The sequence below is a fragment of the Ctenopharyngodon idella genome, chromosome 4 (assembly GCF_019924925.1).
Source record: "Ctenopharyngodon idella isolate HZGC_01 chromosome 4, HZGC01, whole genome shotgun sequence".
In the NCBI taxonomy this organism is placed as follows: domain Eukaryota; kingdom Metazoa; phylum Chordata; class Actinopteri; order Cypriniformes; family Xenocyprididae; genus Ctenopharyngodon; species Ctenopharyngodon idella.
This window is the reverse complement of record NC_067223.1, coordinates 11,506,403-11,514,177: the sequence shown is the minus strand read 5'-3', so window position 1 is coordinate 11,514,177 and position 7,775 is coordinate 11,506,403. Positions and strand designations below refer to the sequence as shown.

Sequence of the window (7,775 nt, the reverse complement as noted above, 5' to 3'; positions counted from 1 at the left end):
TTTCTGAGCAACTTCAAAACTTAAACATTCCCCATGCTCCTCTCACACTCTGCTGTTCTTTTGAACGCTCTATTCATCAACGTTTTGTGTTTTCGTTTTCTACAAATTATTAACAGCACAACTGTTTTCACCATTGATGATAATAGTACATTTTTCGTTTCGCACCAAATCAGCATATTAGAATGAGTTTGAAAGGACACTGAAATTAAATTAAATTAAACTTTAAAATGCATGAAAATAGAAAACAACATAATTTTAAATTGAAACAGTAGTTCACAATATAACAGTTTTTACTGTATTTTTGATTAAATTAATGTAGTCTTGGTGAGTATAAGTGACTCATTTCAAAACCATTGAAAAAACCTTACTGCCCCCAAACTTTTTTTGTACATTTTTAAATTTTCTTTGATTAGTGTGTACCATTTTGGAGTGGTTGCCAGGCGTTGTTGTGCATTTGCTTTGGTGTTCTGGGGATGTTAGGTGGTTGTGACACTAAAAAAATACTGGGTTAAAAACAACCCAAGTTAGGTTGAAAATGGACAAACCCAGCGATTGGGTTAAATGTTTGCCCAACATGCTGGGCAGCTTTGTTTAACCCAACTATTGTTTAAAAATGACTATATGGCTGGATTAAAATGAACCCAAAATAGATTGGAAATTAAAAATCAGACACAATTACTAGAATCAACAATAATAATCAAAAGGTGAACATTTATTAATAAGCAATTTAATAAAAGTTTATTGTTTAATTATTATTCATTCAATTAATTATTAAATGTTCATTTATTAAACTTATTAATACATGTTAATTTCCAACATATTTTGGGTTCATTTTAAGCAAGAAATATAGTAATTTTGTAAACAATAGTAGGGTTAAATAAAACTACCCAGCAGGTTGGGCAAACATTTTACCCAACCACTGGGTTAAAACAACCCAATCGCTGGGTTTGTTAATTTTCAACCCAACTTGGGTTGTTTTTAACCCAGCATTGTTGGAGTGTAGGGTGTTTTGGGTGGTTTATCTGGAGCCCACATTCACTGTTTGTGATATTCTGGTCCCTAGCTTTTTATCATCAAGTTTATTATCTGCCAGGTAAAAATTGATGACTTATTTTGATTGGAGTATCAGTCATGTTCATACAGTAGCTTGAGGTTTGTTAAAAATCCCTGTGTATGATAGATAAGTGCAAGACTTTTTTCTAGAACAATAGTGTCTGTTATAATGTGGCTTTTCCTCACCAGAACCAAGTGTGCGAACCCCAGACACGACCACTTTACTTCCACCCAGGAGTTCAACTTTATTTAGAGGCCAAAATTCACGTGGTGAAGCCGCAGCGACTCTTGTTGTGTGGCATTCTCTGCTGATTTCATGCTTTGCTGATGGAAAATTAGGCCCCTGCGTATTGGCGAATGAAAAGAGAGGGAGGGATAGCTCCTGTTATCGCCTCAGGACACTCCACCCCGACAACAAGAAAACTAGAGCAAAGGAGGCTGAGGCACTGCCTGCTAATGCACTCTAAACAAGATGATGAGCGCTCGCAATCCCCTTGTGGAGCGTCTGCCGGCTTCAAAAATATCGGCAGTGTTTTTGTCTCTTTCTCTCTCTCTGCCTACTCATACAGTGTTGTAAACCATAGTTATGTGTCTGGCCTTTTAAACAGGCTCCAAACGCATCCCCTGCCTCTGAGGTGATTTGACTGGCATGTGAAGAACTGAAGAGGAGACGGTTAAAGTGTTTCAGCCGCACTGCTCTAAAGGCGTTTGGAGTCTCTGGGTGTGTTTTGCACAAGTCATTTGAAGTGTCTTAATATTATGTCTTTGCATTATTTTGTTCTAAATTCATTTGGATTTCATATTTATAGTTGTTACTTTGGTGATTATACACCTTACATGAGTTTTTAAGAACAAAAACAATGCTGTCCTGATGAATCTTTTTGGACACAAATTATCTTACAATTTTCCACACACTTGGTCTATGATTGTGTGTTGCCTTCTCGAACATCAGTGACAGTCTTTTGTGAATGAGTGCCTGATTTGTTCTGAGCAAAGAAGCCTTACGCGATTCTTAAAAATCCTCTAGGTCCTATACTCTCTTTGGTTTCGCAGTCATTTCAGTGATGTTGAAATGGAGCTTTGCCACTCAGAACGATTGAGAGGCTTGAATGCAACTGTTACAATAGGCTACAAATAAGCGTTGATGCGCAATGAGGTGACGCACAATATCAAGAAGAAAGGATAAGCTTCTAAACAGGATAATTTGGGTAATTTCCATTATGATTTTTATTTTCTGGGCAAACAAAACATTTTTATGATCTTACAGACACCTTACAGATTCTGCAAGAAACATGTAAATGCATGAGAAAAGTGTTTATTTCTGTAGCCTTTTGTCATTAGAAAATGATTGTGTTCTTGTCTATTCCAGCAGGTTTTTTTTAAAACAAGCAAATTACATTTACAATAACAGACTCATAATTGAAGTCTAAGGTGAAGCACTGCAGGATGAACATTTGAAATACATTTGAATTTCGAAAGTGTAATTCCAATAAATTACACGTGTTTACGAGGCTAGTGTGAAATTGTTTTTAGATAATTACATTTTTCTTTTATTATTTAGCGTAAACTCACTAGCTGCGTGAAGATACAATAATGCAATATGGAAATGCAGACGGTTCTTTCATCAAATAAATCTTATTATAGAATCAGTTACTCCAAATAGTTGTCAATCATTTAACAGATAATTGAATGTTTTATTATATAAATGGGCAGAAGTCATGTCTTTTATTACTCAGATTGTTGTCAGCTTGTGGTGTTCTCATTTGTTTTTGAAGGATGTCAGTCTCATTCCTGTCAGGAGAATACTGTATATTCCTGTACCTCACTGGCACTGGTATTTACTGCCTACCCATCATCCTCTTTTCCAGAGACTTCAGCTCTAACCTGTGTGTGTTCAGAGGTTAAAATGACCTCACCTCAAAATGACCTGAGAGTTCAGTGACACAGAGCAGCAGCTGGGATTGTTCAGAGTCCGCTGCGCTGGAAACTTCATTTCATTGGCATGAACTGTGCTGCGTCATTTTAACGGTAAGGTTCAATTGATGGGGGTTTTGGTACAGTGTGATGTGTGAAAGTTCTTCATCATTTACTCAGCTTCATGTCTTTCCATATTTATCATAAAAATGGCCCATCTGGCTCATACACTACAAAGTGTTCTAAAGCCATACACTTTTTTATGCACAATAGGCCAAAATTTAATTCTTTATTCACATTAAAGGCACAGTATGTAAGTTTTTCCACTAGAGGTCACTTTTTCAAAACAATAACAAAGGCATAGCTTGATGACGCCGCGAATGAGCGTGGAATCATGGGAGTTGTCATCGTTACATTCATAGCCAATGAAAAGCAATCCGACAGGACTCGGGCAGAAATTATGTTCATAGTTGAGCATTTAAAAGTTTTATTAACGTTATTATGGTATGAAGCAGGGCGGAGCTGAGAGCCCGGGACATTTTACGCTGCTGTTTTCATTATGCTTATATGCTGCATTTGGCCACTGCTGCTGCTTTTGCTTTGTTTTTTATATATATTTTATGATCAAACTTTTGATCAAAGTTGTCTGCCTCCTTCATCCCTGAACTTGAACTTTGTCACAGTTATGTTTGATCACTTAAATTCACATTATTTTATTTAATTCTAATAAAATATACACAAATGCTCAATTACTACTCATACAGGTCACTTTATCTGACGAATTAAATACGCAGCACTGTTTTACTTGGTCAAAACAATCATACTAAAATACGTTTGAGTGTGTTCAAAGTTGTTATAACATGACTGTGCGTTCGCACGGTGGCTGGTATGAGACGCTTGCAGTATGCTAGATTGATTTCATATTAATAAAAGCTGGATGACTTGTGTTGCTAAATGGAATGCAATTAATTTTAAAATATATTGTATGGTGGAGAAAATACTACAAATAAAGCTCTTTCTGATTATGCTATGTTAGCCGCTTGTCAAAATAGTGTTGTCACTGAGGCATAGTACAAAGATGTTATTTGCGGTAAATCAAGAAAACAGTAGATTCAAACTATAAAACTAACCGTGTTGAACTATATAACAATTATGAGTTTTCTGTCGGTAAAGGTATCCAAACAGTTGCTCACCTGTATAATAAAACACATAACATATTAAAGCGTCTTGGTGTTTCCTTCTACGGAAATCAAGGGTAGAGTGGATATGACATCATTGACAGGCGACACGATGACACGGTCCGTTACACTGGTTAAAATATCTGATTTCTTTGGATTTCTGTTGGAAACATTTGGGATAATGTAAGTACACCAGTCAACAAAATATAACATTGTTTTAGTGGGGTTTTTTATATTTTAATCTAAAAATCGTACATATTGTGCCTTTAAATCTTCCATTTAAATCTTAATTGTGTTTGTAGAAATTCAAATAATGTGCATGAAGAGACGCAATGACAGGTTTGATGTAAATTAAATGCATTTTTAAGTGTTTCATAGCCAATCTGTAGAAAGGTTTAATATGTTCATTTAGCGAATAATGACTTTTTCTCTCACATAAAGGCTTCTTAATGCTTGTAATTTTTCCGCCAAATTTGTTCTATTTGTCATTTTTGGTGAAACATTCTAAACATGAAACATTCTGTTTTGTGTTCCACAGAAGAAAGACAGACATAACGGTTTGGAACGACATGATGGTGAGAAAATACTTACATTTCTTTTCATTTTTAGGTGAATTATTTCAAACTCTTAGCTTCTGAGTTCAACAGAATGTAAACATTTCAATAATGAATACAAGCTCACTTTAAAGCTTTGGGTATACTTATATTTAAAGCTATTTGGATACACATGTTCTGTGTTCCGCTCAGCCTTTAAAAGTATACTCCTTTGCCGTTTTGCGCAAACTATCTAGTGTACTTGTTTTCAAGCGCTCAAATCACTCACACACGCGTCGTGTAAAAATTGGGCAGACCCTCCTGATGATAAAAATTACGCCACACGGACAGTGCGTGGATCACAGACGGCCGGAGTATACTTTGGGCTTAAACACAAAATGCACAGTTTGAAAGGACTTTTGAAGGTGGGCAGATATATCCTAACCTTAAAGGCAGGTTTTTCTTAATTACTATGACCTTACACAACTCTTACCGCCCCACAACCAGAAACACAGCAGCCCTTTTCCTGTGATAGATGAGCCTTCAGTCATTTTTTTTAGCACGTGAGTGTGTGGATGCTCGTCCACTTCATATCACACACCGCTGCCCTCCCAGCGCCGTTCGCCGTACCCCACACAGGAGCGACGGAGTAGAGACAGAGATAGAATTAAAAGAGTGCAGCAGCACCCTGTCACACTGCCTCAGTCTGTCAGTACTCCATCTCTCTCTGTCCTGGAGGCCATTATAAGCCTCGAACAGGACACCGTCTCGACCCACCCCCTCCCGGACCCTCGCCGTCAGTATTCTCAGGGACTAGAGGAGACGAATAATGACGACTGGTGTGATAGCGCCTCTTCCTCACCGGGTATCTCACCTCCAAGCTGTTCATTTGTACGTTGATGGCGGGATCTGAGGAAGAGGGGCTCAATCATTCGCCTCGACACTGATTCACCCTCACCGTTCTGAATTTACTCTTACCGGGGGGTGAATTATACTCTCGCTCTCACACACACTCACGCATACACACGCCACTTGATTTCTGACTAGAAGCGCAGGTGATTTGCATCCAGCAATCTTTCCATTACACACCACTTGGTCACAAAATTGAAATTCAATTTGATTACATGTTTTTACAGTGGATTGCCTCTTGGGATATTAGCATAGTGGTTTTTCATCAATGTGTTGTGAAGTTGTATCATTTTCCTTTTTTATTTTTATTTTTTTTTTTAGACTTGACTTTTTTTTTGTTTTTTTGTTCATTATATAAATGAAGTGCAAATTGGAAATATATGCACCTAAATATATTTCTTTTGAAATTAAATCAAATAAAAATAAGAACATAAAGAATAAAATAAAAAATATATATATATTTTTAAGTTTTGTAGTGCACAATACTATTCCAAAGACTTTTTTTTAAAATTCCAAATAACATTGAAAATGCTATTCTGTTTTTCACACGTTTCATTTTTTGAAAAGGTCTGTTTTGAAATGGCTATGATAAATTTGAGCTAAGTTTGTTAGAAGAAATTGTACGAAATGAGAACAGCACCAAAAACACTCCCCAAAAAAGTTCCTTGCTTTTCACGGAAAAGTCAGTTTTTAACCATGCGAAATGCTGAGCTCTTTCTTAATAGATCTCTATTCATTTTCAAATGAGTTGATTAGCCAGCACAATGTCAGTGGATTCAGGGGCCCATTACACATTTATGACAGTAAATTACTGTACATTTACAATCCAAATGAAATTTCATGAGAGTTGATATTGGAAAAAAGCCCTGTGTGTATCTCCTCTTCATTCTGTGTGGCTGCAAATGCATCACATCAGCGCCCCCTGTGGTCAGTGGTGTGACTGCAATGGGGGATGGTGTTGAACCAGTCTCTGTAACTGTTCCTAACTCAGAGGTGCTGTATTTTAAGGAAGTGCTCATTTACATCTATGCTCATTCAGTGTGCTGTATTGCATGTTCATTAAATATGTTCAAACATTACATAGATGTGTAATGAGGAGCCCACCTCAGCCTAAAGATCTGTAGGAACGGATTCTGTTTGAGTATGAGCAGGTACATTAAATCCTCTCTGCGCTACATCAACTGGAAGTTCATGTTGGGCTGCACAGGGATCCTCCGTTTCTTTTTCTCCCAGAGTGCCACTCTGTTTTGGCTTCCTTCACTTTCCATATATCAGTTTAGCAAATGAACAGTGACACACATTAGCATAATCAGGGGCAACTTTTTCTTGTAATGCGATCTTTAAGGAGAGACCAGGAACGGGGCAGCCTCACGCTTGTGCTGCTCGTCCCACAGCTCTCTGCCCCTAAATTATTCATCATCCAATCAATCATCTTCTCTTTGTTTTGGACCCCAGTGCAGGAGATGAAACGGCAGACTGCCAGAGCTGTTTTTCTTCATCTGAGGTCTGGAAAACATGATCTACTCAGATTACACTCACCCCCAAAACACACAGCTCCAGTACCCACGTGCTTTCAGGAAATACACAAACACACACACACACAGGCAAACAGACACCCTTGAGTCTTGCCATCTGTATACATACCTACAGTATATGTCCATAGACACCTCACACCACTTCCATTGCAGACAAACACATACTTAAGGTTTATTATTATTATTATTATTATTATTATTAATAACAATAACAATATTATTTTTGTGTTTGTATTTCTTTTTATGTATTTATGAATTTCAGGATTTCCTGAAATCAAGAATATCACCTAAACTGGCTATTTTATTTTATTTTATTTTATTTTATTTTATTTTATTTTATTATTTTGTTTTGTTTTGTTTTATTTTATTTTGTTTTGTTTTTGTGTTTTGTGTTTTTTTGTTTTATTTTGTTTTGTTATGTTTTGTTTTTATTTTTTATTTTTATTTTATTTTGTTATTTTGTTTTGTTTAATATTTATAATTTCTATTTTATGACTTTTTTATTTTATTCAATTACTTTACTTTTTATTTTATTTAATTACTTTATTTTTTATTTTGTTTTTTTTCTTTTTTTTAATTTCTTTTTATTTATCTATGTATTTCAGGCTAAAAATATAACATTTTTATTTTCTTTGCATTTTTTCATTAATTTG

General features: G+C 36.0%; 1 long non-coding RNA gene across 1 annotated transcript; it reads left to right on the top strand.

Moving 5' to 3' along the window:
- Positions 1–2,927: 2,927 nt before the first annotated feature.
- Positions 2,928–7,413, top strand: LOC127511350 (uncharacterized). Its single transcript, XR_007930006.1, has 3 exons — positions 2,928–3,081; positions 4,684–4,720; positions 7,043–7,413. It is a non-coding gene; the product is annotated as an uncharacterized LOC127511350 (long non-coding RNA).
- Positions 7,414–7,775: the final 362 nt, after the last annotated feature.